This window comes from Bombina bombina, chromosome 7, assembly GCF_027579735.1.
Source record: "Bombina bombina isolate aBomBom1 chromosome 7, aBomBom1.pri, whole genome shotgun sequence".
Taxonomy (NCBI): Eukaryota; Metazoa; Chordata; class Amphibia; order Anura; family Bombinatoridae; genus Bombina; species Bombina bombina.
The window spans coordinates 293,051,523-293,073,935 of record NC_069505.1 but is presented as its reverse complement, the minus strand read 5'-3'; the positions used below and the strand labels follow the sequence as shown (position 1 = coordinate 293,073,935).

The following is a 22,413-nucleotide window of genomic DNA, read 5'->3' as shown; positions in this document are numbered from 1 at the left end:
CTGAGGGTTCTCCGCCCCGCGAGGTGCGTTCCCAACATTCATCTCCGATTACACATGTAGTCCCCAAAACCCTACTATTCCTCCCACGGGAGGGGCCTCCTGGTTGCCAGATTTCGCTGCCCAGTTGGGTTAAAGTTGTGGTCTGCTGACATGACTTCCAAGTCTAGATTACTATCCCTTCCGTTTCAGGGGAAAGTTCTTCTTGGTCCAGGCCTGGACTCTATTACATCCACGGTCACGGGAGGCATGGGTGCTTTATTTCCGCAGGATAAGAAGAATAAGCCTAAGGGCTCTACTTTTTGTCCCTTTCGTTCGGACAAGTCTCAACGCCAGCAGCCTGCTGCGAAGACCGAGCAGACAAGGGATCTTGGAAGCCAGCTTAATCTTGGAACAAGTCCAAGCAGAGCAAGAAGCCCGTGGAAACTAAGTCTGCATGAAGGGGTGGCCCCCGATCCGTCGCTGGATTGCGTAGGAGCAGACTATCTCTGTTCGCAGAGGTTTGGATGAGAGACGTACAGGATCCTTGGGTTATGATCCACGGTTACAGGATAGGGTTCAAGGCTCATCCGTCCAGGGGCAGATTCCTCCTGTCAAACCTATCCTCAAGACCGGAGAAGAGAGAGACGCCTTTCTAGATTGCGTGAGGGATCTCTCATCTCTCTGGAGTAATCGTTCCAGTACCTCTAGCAGAAAGGGGTCTAGGGTACTATTCAAACCTTTTTGTGGTCCCAAAGAAGGAGGGCACGTTCCTCCCAATTCTGGACCTAAAGTGCCTAAACAAGTTTCTGTCAGTTCCATCGTTCAAAATAGACACAATCAGATCGATCTTGCCCCTAGTTCAAGAGGGGCTATTTATGACGACAATAGACTTGAAGGATGCCTACCTTCACGTGCCAAACCACAAGGACCATGTCAGGTTCCTAATATTCACATTTCTGGACCAACACTTCCAGTTTGTGGCCCTACCGTTCGGTCTGGCGACTGCCCCAAGAGTCTTTACGAAAGTTCTGGGGGCGCTGCTCGTGGTAGCGAGAGCCAGAGGTGTTGCGGTGGCTCCACATCTGGACGATATTCTGGTCCAGTCTTTGTTCTGCAGTCTCGCGGAGGACCACTCGAGGACTCTTCTCCTTCGATCCCATGGATGGAAGATAAACGAAGGAAGGAGTCCTCTGGTTCCCAACAACAGCGTGGAGTTCCTGAGTACGATAATAGATTCCATATCTATGAAGATATTCTTGACAGATCAGAGACGTTCCAAGATTGTGTCCAGCTGTCTTCCCCTTTAGACCTCCTCAAGGCCATCTCTGGCCAAGTAAGTGTATGGAGTTGATTGGGCTCATGGTATCCAGCATAGATGTCATTCCATTTGCCAGGTTCCATCTCAGACCTCTTCAGTTATGCATGTTGAGACAATGGAACGGCGATCACTCAGATCTATCCCAACAGATCTCTCTGGACAACCGAGTGAGGGAATTCCTCTCTTGGTGGATCCGTCCGGGTCAGCTGGTCCAGGGGACATCCTTCTTTAGGCCATCCTGGGAGATTGTGAACACGGACGCAAGTCTATCAGGATGGGGAGCAGTTTAGGGTGCCAGAAGGGCACAGGGCAGGTGGACTCGAGGAGTCGACTCTACCAATAAATATTCTGGAACTTCGACCGATATTCAATGCTCTGAGGGCTTGGCCCCACTTGGGGTTGTCCCGATTCATCAGATTCCAGTCGGACAGCATTACCTCGGTGGCTTACATAAACCATCAGGGGGGGGGGGGCGAGAAGCTCCCTAGCCATGGGGGAAGTATCTCGGATTCTGGAATGGGCAGAGACTCACAATTGTTCGCTCTCAGTGATCCACATTCCGGGTGTGGACAACTGGGAACCTGATTTTCTCACCATACAATCGTTTCATCCGGGGGAATGGTCTCTCCATCCCGAGGTGTTTGTGGAGATCTGCAACAGATGGGGGACGCCGGAGATAGACCTCATGGCGTCCAGACTCAACTTTAAGCTACCCAGATACAGGTCGCGGACCCTCAGGCAGAGCTGATAGATGCCTTAGCGGTGCCTTGGGAGTTCAACCTAATTTACATTTTTCGTCCTTTGCCACTTCTTCCTCGAGTGGTGGCCCGCATCAAACAGGAGCAAGCTTCGACAATTCTGATTGCTCCATTGAGCACGTGGTTTGCTGATCTGGTGGGGATGTCATTGTCTCTCCATGGCGCAGAGATCTGCTGGTGCAGGGTCCCTTTCTACTCAAAAATCTCGATTCTCTGAGGCTGACTGCGTGGAGATTGAACGCCTAGTCTTGGCTAAGAGAGGTTTTTCTGAGAGAGTAATTGATACTCTCATCTAGGCCAGGAAGCCTGTCACTTGTCGCATCTATCATAAGTTGTGGATGACCTACTTATCCTGGTGTGAGGAATGTGGATATCCCTGGCACAAGGTTAGGGTATCCAGGATTCTGACCTTTCTCCAGGATGGACTAGATACAGATCTTGCCACCAGTTCCTTAAAGGGACAGATTTCGGCATTTTCGGTGCTGTTACACAAGAAGCTAGTGGAGCTTCTGGATATTCAGTCCTTTGTTCAGGCTCTGTCTAGGATCAGACCTGTCTTTAGAAATTCTGCTCCTCCTTGGAGCTTAAACTTGATTCTTAAGGTTTTGCAGAGGGCTCAGTTTGAGCCTATGCATGCGCTTGACATTAAGATTCTGTCCTGGAAGGTTCTATTTCTGGCTATTTCATCAGCTTGCAGGGTCTCTGAGTTAGCTGCCTTGCAATCTGAGCCCCCTTACCTGGTTTTTCATGCTGATAAGGCTGTGCTTCGTCTAAGTAAAGGTTACTGCATAACTTGGATGTGGTTCGAGCCTTGAAGTTTTATCTTCAGGCCACAAAAGATTTCGTCCTTATTTGTGGTGTATTCAGGGAAGCGTAGGGGGCAGAGGGCCTCTTCCACTTTTGTCTTTTTGGTTGAGGAGCATTATCCGTTTGGCCTATGAGACAGCGGGACATAAGCCTCCTCCTCAGGATTACGGCTCACTCAACTAGTGCTGTGGCCTCTTCTTGGGCCTTTAATAACGAGGCCTCTGTTGAGCAGATTTGTAAGGCGGCTACTTGGTCCTCCTTACATACTTTTACAAAATTTTACAAATTTGATGTTTTTGCTTCGGCGGAAGCTGTGTTTAGGAGAGAGGTTCTGCAGGCTGTGGTGCCCTAAGTATAGGGTCCGCCTCCTTGTACCCTCCCGTTTTTGTTCATTTAGTGTCCTCTAGAGCTTGGGTATTTGTTCCCACAAGTAATGAATGAAGCAGTGAACTCTCCTCCCATTTAGATGGAAAACATAAATTATGCTTACCTGATTTCATTTCCATCTGTGGGAGGAGAGTCCACTGCTCCCGCCCGTTTGCTCCGGTGGGCGGACCTAAATTTCATATTCTTCTGGCACCATTTATACCCTGATATTTCTCCTACTGTTCCTTGTTCCCTTGGCAGAATGACTGGGGGATGAGGAGAGTGGGGGAGGAGGTATTTAAGCCTTTGGCTGGGGTGTCTTTGCCTCCTCCTGGCCAGGTTCTTATTTCCCACAAGTAATGAATGAAGCCGTGGACTCTCCTCCCACAGATGGAAATTTAAATTATCAGGTAAGCTTAATTTATGTTTCTCTTTGGTTTCTTGGTATTCTTTGTGGAAAGCTAAACCTAGGTAGGCTTATATGCTAATATCTAAGCTGTTGAACTGCCTCATATCTCAGTGCAGAGAAGGGGGCAGTCTACAGAAGCTTAGATACAATGTAAACACAGAGGTAAAAAGTATATTAATATAACTGTTGATTATGCAAAATTGGGAAATGGGTAATAAAGGGATTATCTATCTTTTTAACCAATATAAATTTTGGAGTAGGCTGTCCCTTTAAGTTTGCTAGACTGTTCATTAATCGGTTTTAAATTTGACAGTTTTGTGGGCACCATCAGTGAGTGGAAATGCTTAGGTAAATTGTTTGAGTATTTTTGTAGTTTGTTTATCTACAAACTTTGAAAAGAACTATGTTTAGAACTGCTTTGTGTGATAGTGATGAATATACACTAACCAGTGTGCCAATTAGGATGCAGCTGTGCAAAGAACTTTATTATAGTGTGCAAATCCACTGTAAGTAGGGTACATCACTCAGTGATGTAACTATTCCTCACATGGCTGTTTCCAAGACTCTCCATTAGCTGTCTGTTTATTCAGTCCAGGTGTCCTGTGCAGATATCCAATTAGGGATAAAAATAAGTAGTAGTTTTGGAAGAAAGATATTTTATATTTTAGAGTTTCTAAGTTGGTTGAGTATTTTCCCAGCACCTGGTTTGTATCTTTCTAAACTTTAGTTGTAGTTTCACACATATGACCTATTTTCATGCTGTACAATACCATTCCATTACAAGGGCTATGTACCCTGGACCATATATGTCCACCATCAACCACAAGGATGTGCATTCCTTTCCATTCTTTTCTCTTTTTTTTTTTACACATTTCTAGTATATAAGCTTACTGTTTCAGAAATCACCAATGAATAGTGGTCCTTTGTGGGCTGAACAGACCTATAACCCTTTGGCTATCAAGCAAACATGATCCCGAAACTACATAGTAATACTTGCTGCTGTGTTTACTTGGTGTGTGCCTTGAGCTATTTGTCATATTTGGGGTAATGTCAGGAGATTGTAGTTTATTCTTTAATGCGATTTCTGACATAAGGTTCTGTTTGTTAAATGGTGAAAGAAGGACTGGTTTGCTTTTTGGCATGAAGACAGCACTCAAGGAGAGTTTATTAATGGGTACTGAGGTACTGGTAACACAGGCTGGGCACTTTTGTCCCAGGAACACAGGCTGGGCGCTGGTGTTACAGACTTTTCCAAGAGCTCTATCTTGATTGTTTCAGACACTCTTAGCTCTTCACCCAAACATTCATATTTTTATATTTTTGGTAGGAAGGTCTTTGCTCTATGTAGTAAGTCTTAAATAAGGTTACAGACTTTACTCTAACGGTGAATAATATATTGTTAAGTTAAGTATTAAAATGCAATTTTTTTCCTCTGAAAGGACTTGACATAACTAGAATTTTATATCTGTTTTCTAATGTTCTTTAATTTAAATCTTTATGTATACACAAGTGCTTTCCTCATACCTCCCAATGTTTGTCGCTAGGTATTAGGGACTCACAAGGTTGAGGGGTGCCATTGCCATTTTGTGGGAGGGACTCTGTTAAAAGGTGTGGGTCATGGGCATGTCTGGGTAGTCAGTAATTGGTTTTGGGTGGTCTGTGGGCACATCTGGGTGGGAATAAGGGAAGATCTTCAAATCAGAACATACAGTATGTCTTAGAGGGACAGAATTTAGAATTTGGGGTTAGGGATAGACCAATATCCTTTTTTCAGGGCCGATACCGATTATTGACCGCCTTTCAGGCCGATGACCAATAATAGGGGCCGATATTCTGTACATTTAAGTTTTGAAAAATCAACACAATTTCTACACAAATCTGGTATAAACTGAACATGCTTATTAATATTTTAAACATTAAAAGTAAACAACTGGGAAAAATAAAGTGCTTGAAAATTAACTTATTCAATTGCTTCCCAAAACATAGAAAAATTGTATAAATCCCTTTCTTCTTTAAAGGTAAACGAGTCCACGGATTCATCCTTTACTTGTGGGATATTATCCTTCCCTACAGGAAGTGGCAAAGAGCACCACAGCAGAGCTGTCTATATAGCTCCTCCCTTAGCTCCACCCCCCAGTCATTCTCTTTCCCTACTCTAAGTACTAGGAAGGGTAAAGTGAAAGAGGTGATAAAATATTAGTTTTTAATTCTTCAATCAAGAGTTTATTTTTAAATGGTACCGGTTTGTACTATTTACTCTCAGGCAGCATATGGATGAAGACTGCTGCCTGGAGGTTGATGATCTTAGCATTTGTAACTAAGGTCCATTTGCTGTTCCCACAGAAGCTGAGGGGTACAGGAAACTTCAGTGTGAGGAACGGTTTCATGCTTTGCAGCAATGAGGTATGTTCAGTCATATTTTTTCTGGAGAGACTGTGTATTTCAGAAAGACTGACATTAAACCCAGGAGGGTAAGGGTAAGCAGTAATCCTAGAGCTAAAAGAGGGGCATTACTTAGCTTGCTTATGGGGCCAATTACATATATGGTTGACACTGAATGCAAACTGTTTGTGAGCTTTAACCTTTTTATGGGCAATAAACGTTTTGGGCAACTTTATTAGGGCACACATGGCTTAACTTTTGGGTCTTGGAACCCACATGGCTAGTTATAACCGCTCTGGTGCGGTTCTTTGAGGCTCAGAAAACTGAGTGAGATGGGCGTGGCCTATTTTCGTGCCTCAGATTTTACCCTGCAAGATGTGGCTGCAGTTATGAATACTACCCTCACAGAGGTTTTATCTAAGTTGCAGGGGAAGCGCAGTAGGTCTGGTGTGAGAACAAACGCTGAGCCCTCTGACGCTTTATTAGCTATATCTGATGTACCCTCACAATGTTCTGAGTTGGGGGTGAGGGATTTGCTGTCTGAGGGAGAGATTTCTGAAAATATGTTCCCTCAGACAGATTCAGATATGATGGCTTTTACATTTAAACTAGAACATCTCCGCTTATTGCTCAGGGAGGTTTTAGCAACTCTGGATGATTGTGACCCTGTTGTAGTTCCAGAGAAATTGTGTAAAATGGACAAATTCCTTGAGGTTCCTGCCTACACTGATGTTTTTCCGGTCCCTAAGAGGATTTCGGAGATTGTTACTAAGGAGTGGGATAGACCAGGTATTCCGTTCGCTCCCCGTCCTACTTTTAAGAAAATGTTTCCCTATCAGACGCCGTGCGGGACTTGTGGCAGATGGTCCCTAAGGTGGAGGGAGCTATTTCTACCCTGGCTAAGTGCACAACTATAACTATTGAGGACAGTTGTGCTTTCAAAGATCCTATGGATAAAAAATTAGAGGGTCTCCTGAAGAAAATATTTGTTCATCAAGGTTTTCTTCTCCAACCTATAGCGTTCATTGTTCCTGTAATTACTGCAGCACCCTTTTGGTTTGAGGCTCTGGAAGAGGCTCTTCAGGTTGAGACTCCATTAGAGGATATTCTGGATAGAATTAGGGCGCTCAAGCTAGCTAATTCTTTCATTACAGATGCCGCTTTCAATTGGCTAAATTAGCAGCGGAGAATTCAGGTTTTGCCATTTTAGCACGCAGAGCGTTATGGCTTAAGTCCTGGTCTGCTGATGTGTCATCAAAAGATAAGCTTTTAGCCACCCCTTTCAAGGGTAAGACCCTATTCTGGCCTGAACTGAAAGAGATCATTTCAGACATCACTGGAGGGAAAGGCCATGCCGTTCCTCAGGATAAGATGAGGACCAAACAAAATAATTTTCGTTCCTTTTGAATCTTCAAAGGTGGTCCCTCTTCCTCTTCCCCTGCCGCAAAGCAGGAGGGGAATCTTGCTCAATCCAAGTCAGTCTGGAGACCTAACCAGACTTGGAACAAGGGTAAACAGGCCAAGAAGCCCGCTGCTGCCACCAAGACAGCATGAAGGGGTAGCCCCCGATCCGGGACCTGGTCTAGTAGGGGGCAGACTTTCTCTCTTTGCTCAGGCTTGGGCAAGAGACGTTCAGGACTCCTGGGCTTTAGAAATAGTAACCCAGGGGTATCTGCTAGATTTCAAAGATTCTCCCCCAAGGGGGAGATTCCATCTTTCTCAATTGTCTGTAAACCAGACAAAAAGGGAGGTGTTCTTACGCTGTGTAGAAGACCTATATTCCATGGGAGTGATCTGCCCAGTTCCAGAAACAGAACAGGGGCAAGGGTTCTACTCCAATCTGTTTGTGTTTCCCAAAAAAGAGGGAACATTCAGACCAATTTTGGATCTCAAGATCCTAAACAAATTCCTCAGAGTCCCATCCTTCAAGATGGAGACCATTCGGACTATTTTGCCAATGATCCAGGAGGGTCAATATATGACCACCGTGGATTTAAAGGATGCGTATCTACACATTCCTATCCACAAAGTTCATCACCAGTTCCTCTGGTTCGCCTTTCTGGACAAGCATTACCAGTTTGTGGCTCTTCCTTTCGGGTTGGCCACGGCTCCCAGAATTTTCACAAAGGTGCTAGGGTCCCTTCTGGCGGTTCTAAGGTCGCGGGGCATAGCAGTGGTGCCTTATCTGGACGATATCTTAATCCAGGCGTCAATTTACCAACTAGCCAAGTCTCACACAGACATCGTGTTGGCTTTTCTAAGATCTCACGGGTGGAAGGTGAACGTAAAAAAAGAGTTCACTTATCCCTCTCACAAGAGTTCCATTCCTGGGAACTCTGATAGATTCGGTGGACATGAAAATTTGTCTGACGGAGGTCAGGAAATCAAAGATTTTCTCCATCTGCCGAGCTCTTCATTCCATTCCTCGGCCGTCAGTGGCTCAGTGTATGGAGGTAATCGGTTTAATGGTAGCGGCAATGGACATAGTTCCGTTTGCTCGCTTGCATCTCAGACCACTGCAACTTTGCATGCTCAATCTGTGGAATGGGGATTATGCAGATTTATCTCCTCAGATAAATCTGGATCAAGAGACTCTCTTCTTTGGTGGTTGTCACAGGATCATCTGTCCAAGGGAATGTGTTTCCGCAGGCCAGCATGGGTCATAGTTATGACGGACGCCAGCCTATTGGGCTGGGGTGCAGTCTGGAATTCCCTGAAAGCACAGGGTTTGTGGACTCAGGAGGAGGCTCTCCTCCCGATAAATATTCTAGAACTGAGAGCGATATTCAACGCGCTTCAGGCGTGGCCTCAGCTGGCATCGGCCAGATTCATAAGATTCCAGTCGGACAATATCACTACTGTAGCATATATCAATCAGGGGAGAACAAAGAGTTCTCTAACGATGATAGAAGTTACCAAAATAATTCAATGGGCAGAGACTCACTCTTGCCATCTATCAGCAATCTATATCCCAGGAGTGGAGAACTGGGAAGCGGATTTTCTAAGTCGTCAGACTTTTCATCCGGGGGAGTGGGAACTCCATCAGGAGGTGTTTGCACAATTGATTCATCAATGGGGCACACCAGAATTGTATCTGATGGCGTCTCGTCAGAACGCCAAACTTCCTTGTTATGGGTCCAGGTCAAGGGATCCTCAGGCAGTACTGAAAGATGCTCTAGCAGTACCCTGGTCGTTCAACCTGGCTTATGTGTTTCCACCATTTCCTCTCCTTCCTTGTTTGATTGCCAGAATCAAACAGGAGAGAGCTTCAGTGATTTTGATAGCACCTGCGTGGCCATGCAGGACTTGGTATGCAGACCTGGTGGACATGTCATCTCTTCCACCATGGACTCTGCCTCTGAGACAGGACCTTCTCATTCAAGGTCCATTCCAGCATCCAAATCTAGTTTCTCTGCGGCTGGCTGCTTGAAGATTGAACGTTTGATTTTATCCAAGCGGGGTTTCTCCGAGTCGTTCATAGATACCTTGATTCAGGCTTGAAAGCCTGTCACTAGGAAAATGTATCATAAGATATGGCGTAAATATCTTTATTGGTGCGAATCCAAAGGCTACTCATGGAGTAAGATCAGGATTCCTAGGATTTTGTCCTTTCTCCAAGAAGGATTGGAGAAGGGGTTATCAGCTAGTTCCTTAAAGGGACAGATATCTGCTTTATCGATTCTACTGCACAAACGTCTGGCAGATGTTCCAGACGTTCAGTCGTTCTGTCAGACTTTAGTTAGAATCAAGCCTGTGTTTAAACCTGTTGCTCCGCCATGGAGTTTGAATTTAGTTCTTAAGGTTCTTCAAGGGGTTCCGTTTGAACCTATGCATTCCATAGATATTAAGCTTCTATCTTGGAAAGTTCTGTTTTTAGTTGCTATCTCTTCGGCTCGAAGAGTTTCTGAATTATCTGCATTGCAATGCGACTTATATTGTTTTCTATGCTGATAAGGTGGTTTTGCGTACCAAACCTGGATTCCTTCCTAAGGTTGTTACTAATAGGAATATCAATCAGGAAATTGTTGTTCCTTCTCTGTGTCCTAATCCTTCCTCTAAGAAGGAGCGTCTGTTGCACAGCTTGGACGTGGTTCGTGCTTTGAAGTTTTACTTGCAAGCAACCAAAGATTTCTGTCAAACGTCTTCTTTGTTTGTTTTCTATTCTGGAAAACGTAGAGGTCAAAAAGCTACGGCTACCTCTTTCTTTTTGTCTGAAAAGCATCATCCGTTTGGCATACGAGACTGCTGGACAGCAGCCTCCTGAAAGGATTACAGCTCACTCTACTAGAGCGGTGGCTTCCACATGGGCTTTTAAAAATTATGCTTCTGTTGGACAGATTTGTAAGGCTGCGACTTGTTCTTCGCTTCATACCTTTTCCAAATTTGATACCTTTGCTTCTTCGGAGGCTATTTTTGGGGGAAAAGTTCTTCACGCAGTGGTGCCTTCTGTTTAACCATCTGTCTTGTCCCTCCCGTTCATCCGTGTCCTGTAGCTTTGGTATTGTATCCCACAAGTAAAGGATGAATTTGTGGACTTGTCTTACCTTTATAGAAGAAAACTAAATTTATGCTTACCTGATAAATTGATTTCTTCTATGGTAAGACGAGTTCACGGCCCGCCCTGTCATTTTTTAAGACGGATTATATTTTTTGATTTAAACTCGGTCACCTCTGCACCTTGTAGTTTATCGTTTTTCTTCCTGTACCTTCGGTCGAATGACTGGGGGGTGAAGCTAAGGGAGGAGCTATATAGACAACTCTGCTGTGGTGCTCTTTGCCACTTCCTGTAGGGAAGGATAATATCCTACAAGTAAAGGATGAATCCGTGGACTCGTCTTACCATTGAAGAAATCAATTTATCAGGTAAGTATAAATTTAGTTTTTAAACTCCACACTGATATAAATTTAAATTTGTCACTACTGCAAAGCTAAACACTACATTGTTATCCACTGCTAGAGAATGTTGATACTAGTCTCCTATACAGCATAGCTTTCTACTCAAGGTTTTTTGTTGTGGACATTTAATTTATGTGCCTGAACTATCATTTTTTTAAAAAATATTTTTTTTTTTATGCCCATACAGCTTTTTTGCAAATGTGTAAAATTTATCAGAATGCAACAAATAATGTTCTATTTGTGACAGCAATTTGCAAGCAGATTGATTTTATGTATTGCTGACCCCTATGAGCATATCAAAAGTAATTTAGCTCTGTGTACTTCAGGGAAACTATGTAGCATTAAGTGCCACTTAAAGATCACATTTTCCATTTAACAAATCATATGTTTATGCAAGTCCATCTACAGGCCTGCCATTGGTGGTATGGTATTTGTTAACTGAGCTCCCAAGAACACCTGGGCTTGGACTCTTATCAGTTCTGTTTATTATTAGATACTATGTCCAGCTTATTTGTGCTATTGATGATTTATGTCACTTAAAACTACATAGTTTCCCTGAAGTACACAGAGCTAAATTTCTTTTGATTTGCTCCATATAGCTAATATCGGTAAGTTTCTAAAAATCGGCCGTTCCGATATATCGGACTATCCCTATTTGGGACTATGCCTCTTAAATAGGGACAGTTGGAAGGTCTATTTATTTGCCCCTTTTGTGTGTGACTGAATTTTTAATTTTATTGCTGCCTCTTAAACTTCAAATGCATTTGTAAAACTCCTGCTCCTGAGAATCTATTTTCTTTCCTATGACATGGAGAGTCCACAATGTCATTCCAATTACTAGTGGGATATTCAACTCCTGGCCAGCAGGAGGAGGCAAAGAGCACCCCAGCAAAGCTGTTAAGTGTAACTTCCCTTATCCAAAATCCCCAGTCATTCTCTTTGCCTCTGTCAATGGAGGATGTACGAAGTTGGTGTCTGAAGGTATTGAATCCTTTTATGGGTACCTTTCCCTGCAAGCAAGGATTGGGGTCTAGCTGTGTCCACGTCAATCTCTTTAGCAAGAGTAGTGGTGGTTTTAAGCAGTTAAAAGGCGGTGAGCTTGTCCTTGCTTTACTTTTAACATTTTGCTACCCTTTTTGTAGAATGCCAGAATTGGTTACTTGGTTCTTTCTTTTCCTACAGGTCCATGACAGGGAGTGAAGTACTTGCCACACTTAAGGAGCAGCATCTGTCCTGCAGTTGGATCAAAGTTAAAGTGAATGTCAATTTTGATGCTAAAGTGCCCGGTTTTTAAAAATTCGATTAAAAACAGGGTCACTTTAATTCATCAAAATTTACATTTCACTGCTGTAAAAAAAAAAAAAAAAAACTTTTAATCTTCACAGCAGCTCCAGCTTCCTCCACCCGTCGCAAAGCCTCTTTCTGGATCTAAAATGAGAAATCCAGCTTCCTCCAATCACGGCATTGAATCAGGCACTGATTCCCCTGGGGGGGAAGCCGTGATTGGAGGATGACCTATCCATAAACCGGGCACTTTAGCATCAAAATTGACATTCACTTTAAGTGCCTTTGCCTTCTAGGTACAGAAGGACAGCAGCACTTAAGAGGTTAATCCTCATCAGATCCTTTTTGGGACTTAATAATCCTTATCAGTTAAGAATTCATATTGGTGCACTTGAGTGTTTTTTATTTATGCAAGTATGAGAATTTAAAAAGGGAGTTCACTTGGCAAAGGGATGCAATGGGTTAACGGTAGAGTGCTTCCTTTATTAGTTACCAGCCATACATGAATGCTTCTATGTTTAAAGGGTTGTATATGATTTTTACAGTTGATGGGGCTTATTTTAAACAGTATTAACGGTTTTTAATTTTAGCCGTTTTTTAACTGCGGATTACTTTCGCGCTCTTTCTTAGAGATGAGGAAAATACTTTGGTGCAGTTTCTGTTTGTGCCGCTCACGTGATGACCGCGCTTCCGCTTTTCAGAGCAGAGCTGTTGTGGAGTGTATATGAAGCCGTTCTACTCAGCTAGAAGCTTCTTGTGACAGCTCTGTTAAATCAGCTCACTGGATTATCTAGAGAGGATCACTACAAGAGAGTTTGGTTATTTCCTCTTACTATTGGGTGTCTTCTGGCCGGTAGGAGCCTCAGGCAATCTATCTCATATATTTGAACCTAAATTTGGTGTTTAACATTGGTGTTTAATATTTGATATTTAACCTTGAGAATTACATTTATTTTTTATTATTAAAATGTCTTTATTGCTAATTGCTAGTGGGCCTGTTATTCTGTAGCTATGGATTCAGAACAGGATCAGTCTATCTCTATGGATAAATGTTTACTTTGTTTAGAGGCCCAAATTGTCCTGCCTATGCAATTTTGCTCCTCATGCTTAGCAAAAACTTTAAAATGTAAAGACAAATTACTCCCTTCATAGACAAGTGTCTCTCAGGATAATGCTGTGCGTGACGTCTCCACTTTCTCCTCAAACGTCCTAAGCTTTAATTGTTTCTCATACTGTGCCTTCTGTGTCCTCTCATCCACCTGGGGGTGTTTATTTACCTGGGGATTTTGCCACTCAGATTACTTCTGCAGTATCAGCGGCCTTGTCAGCTTTCCCTTCTTCGGGTAAGCGTAAGAGGATGCCTATCTACATGTTCTTATTCACAGGGATCATGACAAGTTTCTAAGGTTTGCCTTTCTGGACAAACATTTTCAATTTGTTGCTCTTCCGTTTGGTCTTGCCACAGCTTCAAGAATTTTCACGAAGGTTCTCGGAGCTCTTTTGGCAGTAATCAGATCCCAGGGAATTGCTGTGACTCCTTATCTAGACAATATCTTGATTCAGGCGTCCTCTTTTCAACTAGCAAAATCTCATACAGATATTTTTCTATGTTCCCATGGGTGGAAGGTGAATCTGGAAAAGAGTTGTCTAATTCCAGCTACAAGAGTGTGTTTCCTAGGGACAATCATAGATTCCCTATCCATGAAGATTTTCCTGTCGGAGGTCAGGAAATCCAAAATTCTTGCTGCTTGCCTTTCTCTCCAGTCTGCCTTTCGTCCCAACAGTGGCTCAATGCATGGAGGTAATTGGTCTGATGGTGGCTTCCATGGACATCATTCTTTTTGCTCGGTTCCATCTGTGACCGCTGCAGCTTTGCATGCTCAGTCAATGGAACGGAGAACATTCAGATTTATCACAGAAGATAAATCTGGACTCCCTTACAAGAGACTCTCTTTTGTGGTGGATTTCTCAGGAAAACCTGGCTCAGGGGACTTCCTGAGACCTTCTTGGGTGATTGTGACTACGGATGCCAGCCTATAAGGCTGGGGAGCAGTTTGGGGCTCTCTGAAAGCTCAGGGCCTGTGGTTCGAGAGGAGTCTTCTCTCCCCATAAACATCTTGGAGTTGAGAACAATCTTTTACGCCCTGATAGCTTGGCCTCAATTATCTTTAATCCGGTTTATCAGATTTCAATCAGACAACATCACCTCAGTGGCTTACATCTTGGAGTTGGCTTGGAGTTCCCTGGCTATGAAGGAGGTGACTCGAATTCTGCAGTGGGCGGAAGCTCACGATTGTCTCCTATCTGCCATCCACATTTCAGGAGTGGACAGTTGGGAGGTGTATTTTCTGAGCAGAAAGACTTTTCATCACGGGGAGTGGGCTCTCCATCCGGAAGTGTTCTCCAGGATAACATTCATGTGTAGGGTTCTGGAGTTGGATCTGATGGCGTCTCGTCAGAATGCCAAGCTTCCAAAGTATGGTTCAAGGTCAAGAGATCCTCAGGCCACTTTGATAGATGCGCTAGCAGCCCCTTGGATCTTCTCTCTGGCCTACCCGTTTCCTCCGTTTACTCGCCTTCCACGAGTCATTGCTCGTATCAAACAGGAGAGAGAATTGGTAATTCTAATAGCTCCTGCATGGCCTCACAGGATCTGCTTTGCGGATCTGGTCAGGATGTCTTCTCTTCCTCCTTGGAGGTTACCTCTGAGGAAGGACCTTCTAATCCAGGGTCCATTTTTCCATGCCAATCTAGATTATCTGAAACTGACTGCTTGGAGATTGAACGCCTAGTTCTGTCTAGACGTGTTTTTTCTGAAGCGTTCATTGATCTATGCTTCAGGCTTGCAAACCTGTTACTTGCAAGATTTACTATAAGGTATGGCGTAAATACCTTTCTCCAACATAGGTGTGTCCGGTCCACGGCGTCATCCTTACTTGTGGGATATTCTCTTCCCCAACAGGAAATGGCAAAGAGCCCAGCAAAGCTGGTCACATGATCCCTCCTAGGCTCCGCCTACCCCAGTCATTCTCTTTGCCGTTGTACAGGCAACATCTCCACGGAGATGGCTTAGAGTTTTTTAGTGTTTAACTGTAGTTTTTCATTATTCAATCAAGAGTTTGTTATTTTCAAATAGTGCTGGTACGTACTATTTACTCAGAAACAGAAAAGAGATGAAGAATTCTGTTTGTATGAGGAAAATGATTTTAGCAACCGTAACTAAAATCCATGGCTGTTCCACACAGGACTGTTGAGAGCAATTAACTTCAGTTGGGGGAACAGTTTGCAGTCCTTTGCTGCTTGAGGTATGACACATTCTAACAAGACGATGTAATGCTGGAAGCTGTCATTTTCCCTATGGGATCCGGTAAGCCATGTTTATTACGATTGTAAATAAGGGCTTCACAAGGGCTTATTTAGACTGTAGACCTTTTTTGGGCTAAATCGATTGATATTAACACTTATTTAGCCTTGAGGAATCATTTATTCTGGGTATTTTGATATAATAATATCGGCAGGCACTGTTTTAGACACCTTCTTCTTTAGGGGCTTTCCCAAAGCATAGGCAGAGTCTCATTTTCGCGCCGGTGTTGCGCACTTATTTTTGAGAGGCATGGCATGCAGTCGCATGTGAGAGGAGCTCTGATACTTATAAAAGACTTCTGAAGGCGTCATTTGGTATCGTATTCCCCTTTGGGTTTGGTTGGGTCTCAGCAAAGCAGATACCAGGGACTGTAAAGGGGTTAAAGCTTAAAACGGCTCCGGTTCCGTTATTTTAAGGGTTAAAGCTTCCAAAATTGGTGTGCAATATTTTCAAGGCTTTAAGACACTGTGGTGAAAGTTTGGTGAATTTTGAACAATTCCTTCATGTTTTTTCGCAATTGCAGTAATAAAGTGTGTTCAGTTTAAAATTTAAAGTGACAGTAACGGTTTTATTTCAAAACGTTTTTTGTACTTTCTTATCAAGTTTATGCCTGTTTAACATGTCTGAACTACCAGATAGACTGTGTTCTGAATGTGGGGAAGCCAGAATTCCTATTCATTTAAATAAATGTGATTTATGTGATAATGACAATGATGCCCAAGATGATTCCTCAAGTGAGGGGAGTAAGCATGGTACTGCATCATTCCCTCCTTCGTCTACACGAGTCTTGCCCACTCAGGAGGCCCCTAGTACATCTAGCGCGCCAATACTCCTTACTATGCAACAATTAACGGCTGTAATGGATAATTCTGTCAAAAACATTTTAGCCAAAATGAACCCTTGTCAGCGTAAGCGTGGATGCTCTGTTTTAGTTACTGAAGAGCATGACGACGCTGATATTAATATCTCTGAAGGGCCCCTAACCCAATCTGAGGGGGCCAGGGAGGTTTTGTCTGAGGGAGAAATTACTGATTTAGGGAACATTTCTCAGCAGGCTGAATCTGATGTGATTACTTTTAAATTTAAATTGGAACATCTCCGCATTTTGCTTAAGGAGGTATTATCCACTCTGGATGATTGTGAAAATTTGGTCATCCCAGAGAAACTATGTAAAATGGACAAGTTCCTAGAGGTGCCGGGGCTCCCAGAAGCTTTTCCTATACCCAAGCGGGTGGCGGACATTGTTAATAAAGAATGGGAAAGGCCCGGTATTCCTTTCGTCCCTCCCCCCATATTTAAAAAATTGTTTCCTATGGTCGACCCCAGAAAGGACTTATGGCAGTCAGTCCCCAAGGTCGAGGGAGCGGTTTCTACTTTAAACAAACGCACCACTATTCCCATAGAGGATAGTTGTGCTTTCAAAGATCCTATGGATAAAAAATTAGAAGGTTTGCTTAAAAAGATGTTTGTTCAGCAGGGTTACCTTCTACAACCCATTTCATGCATTGTCCCTGTCACTACAGCCGCATATTTCTGGTTTGATGAACTGATTAAGGTGCTCGATAGTGACTCTCCTCCTTATGAGGAGATTATGGACAGAGTCAATGCTCTCAAATTGGCTAATTCTTTCACTCTAGACGCCTCTTTGCAATTGGCTAAGTTAGCGGCTAAGAATTCTGGGTTTGCTATTGTGGCGCGCAGAGCGCTTTGGTTGAAATCTTGGTCGGCTGATGCGTCTTCCAAGAACAAGCTACTAAACATTCCTTTCAAGGGGAAAACGCTGTTTGGTCCTGACTTGAAAGAGATTATCTCTGATATCACTGGGGGTAAGGGCCATGCCCTTCCTCAGGATCGGCCTTTCAAGGCAAAAAATAGACCTAATTTTCGTCCCTTTCGTAAAAACGGACCAGCCCAAGGTGCTACGTCCTCTAAGCAAGAGGGTAATACTTCTCAGGCCAAGCCAGCTTGGAGACCAATGCAAGGCTGGAACAAGGGAAAGCAGGCCAAGAAACCTGCCACTGCTACCAAGACAGCATGAAATATTGGCCCCCGATCCGGGACCGGATCTGGTGGGGGGCAGACTCTCTCTCTTCGCTCAGGCTTGGGCAAGAGATGTTCTGGATCCTTGGGCGCTAGAAATAGTCTCCCAGGGTTATCTTCTGGAATTCAAGGGACTTCCCCCAAGGGGGAGGTTCCACAGGTCTCAGTTGTCTTCAGACCACATAAAAAGACAGGCGTTCTTACATTGTGTAGAAGACCTGTTAAAAATGGGAGTGATTCATCCTGTTCCATTGAGAGAACAAGGGATGGGGTTCTACTCCAATCTGTTCATAGTTCCCAAAAAAGAGGGAACGTTCAGACCAATCCTAGATCTCAAGATCTTAAACAAATTTCTCAAGGTCCCATCGTTCAAGATGGAAACCATTCGAACTATCCTTCCTTCCATCCAGGAAGGTCAATTCATGACCACGGTGGATTTAAAGGATGCGTATCTACATATTCCTATCCACAAGGAACATCATCGGTTCCTAAGGTTTGCATTCCTGGACAAACATTACCAGTTCGTGGCGCTTCCTTTCGGATTAGCCACTGCTCCAAGGATTTTCACAAAGGTACTAGGGTCCCTTCTAGCGGTGCTAAGACCAAGGGGCATTGCAGTAGTACCTTACCTGGACGACATTCTGATTCAAGCGTCGTCCCTCCCTCGAGCAAAGGCTCACACGGACATCGTCCTGGCCTTTCTCAGATCTCACGGCTGGAAAGTGAACGTGGAAAAGAGTTCTCTATCCCCGTCAACAAGGGTTCCCTTCTTGGGAACAATTATAGACTCCTCAGAAATGAGGATTTTTCTAACAGAGGCCAGAAAGACAAAACTTCTGGACTCTTGTCGAATACTTCATTCCGTTCCTCTTCCTTCCGTAGCTCAGTGCATGGAAGTGATCGGGTTGATGGTAGCGGCAATGGACATAGTTCCTTTTGCGCGCATTCATCTAAGACCATTACAACTGTGCATGCTCAGTCAGTGGAATGGGGACTATACAGACTTGTCTCCAAAGATACAAGTAAATCAGAGGACCAGAGACTCACTCCGTTGGTGGCTGTCCCTGGACAACCTGTCACGAGGGATGACATTCCGCAGACCAGAGTGGGTCATTGTCACGACCGACGCCAGTCTGATGGGCTGGGGCGCGGTCTGGGGATCCCTGAAAGCTCAGGGTCTTTGGTCTCGGGAAGAATCTCTTCTACCGATAAATATTCTGGAACTGAGAGCGATATTCAATGCTCTCAAGGCTTGGCCTCAGCTAGCGAGGACCAAGTTCATACGGTTTCAATCAGACAACATGACGACTGTTGCGTACATCAACCATCAGGGGGGAACAAGGAGTTCCCTAGCGATGGAAGAAGTGACCAAGATTATTCTATGGGCGGAGTCTCACTCCTGCCACCTGTCTGCTATCCACATCCCGGGAGTGGAAAATTGGGAAGCGGATTTTCTGAGTCGTCAGACATTGCATCCGGGGGAGTGGGAACTCCATCCGGAAATCTTTGCCCAAGTCACTCAACTATGGGGCATTCCAGACATGGATCTGATGGCCTCTCGTCAGAACTTCAAAGTTCCTTGCTACGGGTCCAGATCCAGGGATCCCAAGGCGGCTCTAGTGGATGCACTAGTAGCACCTTGGACCTTCAAACTAGCTTATGTGTTCCCGCCGTTTCCTCTCATCCCCAGGCTGGTAGCCAGGATCAATCAGGAGAGGGCGTCGGTGATCTTGATAGCTCCTGCGTGGCCACGCAGGACTTGGTATGCAGATCTGGTGAATATGTCATCGGCTCCACCTTGGAAGCTACCTTTGAGACGAGACCTTCTTGTTCAGGGTCCGTTCGAACATCCGAATCTGGTTTCACTCCAGCTGACTGCTTGGAGATTGAACGCTTGATTTTATCGAAGCGAGGTTTCTCAGATTCTGTTATCGATACTCTTGTTCAGGCCAGAAAGCCTGTAACTAGAAAGATTTACCACAAAATTTGGAAAAAATATATCTGTTGGTGTGAATCTAAAGGATTCCCTTGGGACAAGGTTAAGATTCCTAGGATTCTATCCTTCCTTCAAGAAGGATTGGAAAAAGGATTATCGGCAAGTTCCCTGAAGGGACAGATTTCTGCCTTGTCGGTGTTACTTCACAAAAAACTGGCAGCTGTGCCAGATGTTCAAGCCTTTGTTCAGGCTCTGGTTAGAATCAAGCCTGTTTACAAACCTTTGACTCCTCCTTGGAGTCTCAATTTAGTTCTTTCAGTTCTTCAGGGGGTTCCGTTTGAACCCTTACATTCCGTTGATATTAAGTTATTATCTTGGAAAGTTTTGTTTTTAGTTGCAATTTCTTCTGCTAGAAGAGTTTCAGAATTATCTGCTCTGCAGTGTTCTCCTCCTTATCTGGTGTTCCATGCAGATAAGGTGGTTTTACGTACTAAACCTGGTTTTCTTCCAAAAGTTGTTTCTAACAAAAACATTAACCAGGAGATTATCGTACCTTCTCTGTGTCCGAAACCAGTTTCAAAGAAGGAACGCTTGTTGCACAATTTGGATGTTGTTCGCGCTCTAAAATTCTATTTAGATGCTACAAAGGATTTTAGACAAACATCTTCCTTGTTTGTTGTTTATTCAGGTAAAAGGAGAGGTCAAAAAGCAACTTCTACCTCTCTCTCCTTTTGGATTAAAAGCATCATCAGATTGGCTTACGAGACTGCCGGACGGCAGCCTCCCGAAAGAATCACAGCTCATTCCACTAGGGCTGTGGCTTCCACATGGGCCTTCAAGAACGAGGCTTCTGTTGATCAGATATGTAGGGCAGCGACTTGGTCTTCACTGCACACTTTTACCAAATTTTACAAGTTTGATACTTTTGCTTCTTCTGAGGCTATTTTTGGGAGAAAGGTTTTGCAAGCCGTGGTGCCTTCCATTTAGGTGACCTGATTTGCTCCCTCCCTTCATCCGTGTCCTAAAGCTTTGGTATTGGTTCCCACAAGTAAGGATGACGCCGTGGACCGGACACACCTATGTTGGAGAAAACAGAATTTATGTTTACCTGATAAATTTCTTTCTCCAACGGTGTGTCCGGTCCACGGCCCGCCCTGGTTTTTTAATCAGGTCTGATAATTTATTTTCTTTAACTACAGTCACCACGGTACCATATGGTTTCTCCTATGCTATTATTCCTCCTTAACGTCGGTCGAATGACTGGGGTAGGCGGAGCCTAGGAGGGATCATGTGACCAGCTTTGCTGGGCTCTTTGCCATTTCCTGTTGGGGAAGAGAATATCCCACAAGTAAGGATGACGCCGTGGACCGGACACACCGTTGGAGAAAGAAATTTATCAGGTAAACATAAATTCTGTTTTTTTTGGTGCAAATCTAAGGGTTTCTACTGGAGTTGGGTGAGGATTCCCCTTATTTTATTGTTTCTTCAGGATGGCCCGGAGAAAGGTTGGTCTGTCAGTACTCTGAAGGGTCAGATTTCTGCATTGTCTATCCTTTTGCACAAATGTCTGGCTGATTTACCAGATGTTCAAGCTTTTATTCAGGTCCTGGTCAGAATCTGGCCTGTGTTTTAACCTGTTGCTCCTCCTTGGAGCCTTAACCTAGTTCTTAAAGTTTTGCAGCAGGCTCCATTTGAGCTGATGCATCATGTTGATATAAAATTGTTATCTTGGAAGGTTTTGTTTGTTTTTTGCTATTTCTTCCGCTCAGAGTTTTCTGAGCTTTCGAAACATTAATCAGGAAATTATTTCTCCTATTTTTGTCCTAATCCTCCTCCTCATAAGGAATGTCTTTTGCATAACTTGGATGTTGTGCATGCTCTAAAGTTTTACCTACAAGCTACTAAAGATTTCGGCAATCTTTGTTTGTTGTTTTTTTTGGAAAGTGTAAGGGTCAGAAGGCCACTTCTACTACCCTTTCCCTCTGGTTAAGAAGTATGATTCCTTTGGCTTATGAGTCTGCTAGACAGTCTCCTGAGAGAATCTGTCTCTTCTTCTTGGGCTTTCAAAAATGAAGTGTCTGTGGAACAGATTTGCAAGGCGACTACAGGGTCCTCTTTGCATACTTTTTCTAAATTCTACAAATTTGATACTTTTGCCTCAGCTGAGGCTTCTTTTGGGAGAAAGGTGTTTTTTGTTGTTTTTTTTTAAGCGGTGGTGCCTTCTGTTTAGGTGGTCCTGCCTTTTTTCTCCCTCCCTCTTCATTCCGTGTCCTCTAGCTTGGGTATTGGTTCCCACTAGTAATTGGAATAACGTTGTGGACTCTGTCATAGGAAAGAAAACAAAATTTATGCTTACCTGATAATTTTCTTTCTTTTCGGACATGGGGAGTCCACGACCCCGCCCTCTCTTTAATTAGAAGTCTGCCCTTTTTTTGAGTAAACCTCAGGCACCTTTTCACCCTTGTGTTTCTTCTTTTTTCAGTTTCCTTCGGCTGAATGACTGGGGATTATGGGTAAGGGAAGTTACGCTTAACAGCTTTGCTGGGGTGCTCTTTGCCTCCTCCTGCTGGCCAGGAGTTGAATATCCCACTTGTGATTGGAATGACGTTGTGGACTCTCCATGTCTGGAAAGAAAGACATTTATCAGGTAAGCATACATTTTTTGTTTTTAAGCAAAAGAAAAATATAGGTATAATAGAACGTAAACTGATCACAGACTAATGTATTTATGACTACAGTGCCTCTCACGAGTTCATTATATCTAAACTTGGTGTCACTTGGCCAGAATAACCCATTTTTAAAAAGAGAGAAATAATTTTATAGAATATATAAGTAGCATAGAACCTGGATAATAGTCCATGATTTCTAACAACT

The 22,413-nt window shown here is 43.8% G+C and overlaps 1 protein-coding gene across 1 annotated transcript in view; it reads left to right on the top strand.

The window, feature by feature from the left end:
- Nucleotides 1–22,413, top strand: part of TASOR (transcription activation suppressor) — a gene marked incomplete in the record, with an annotated part of 188,224 nt that overhangs the window by 69,679 nt on the left and 96,132 nt on the right.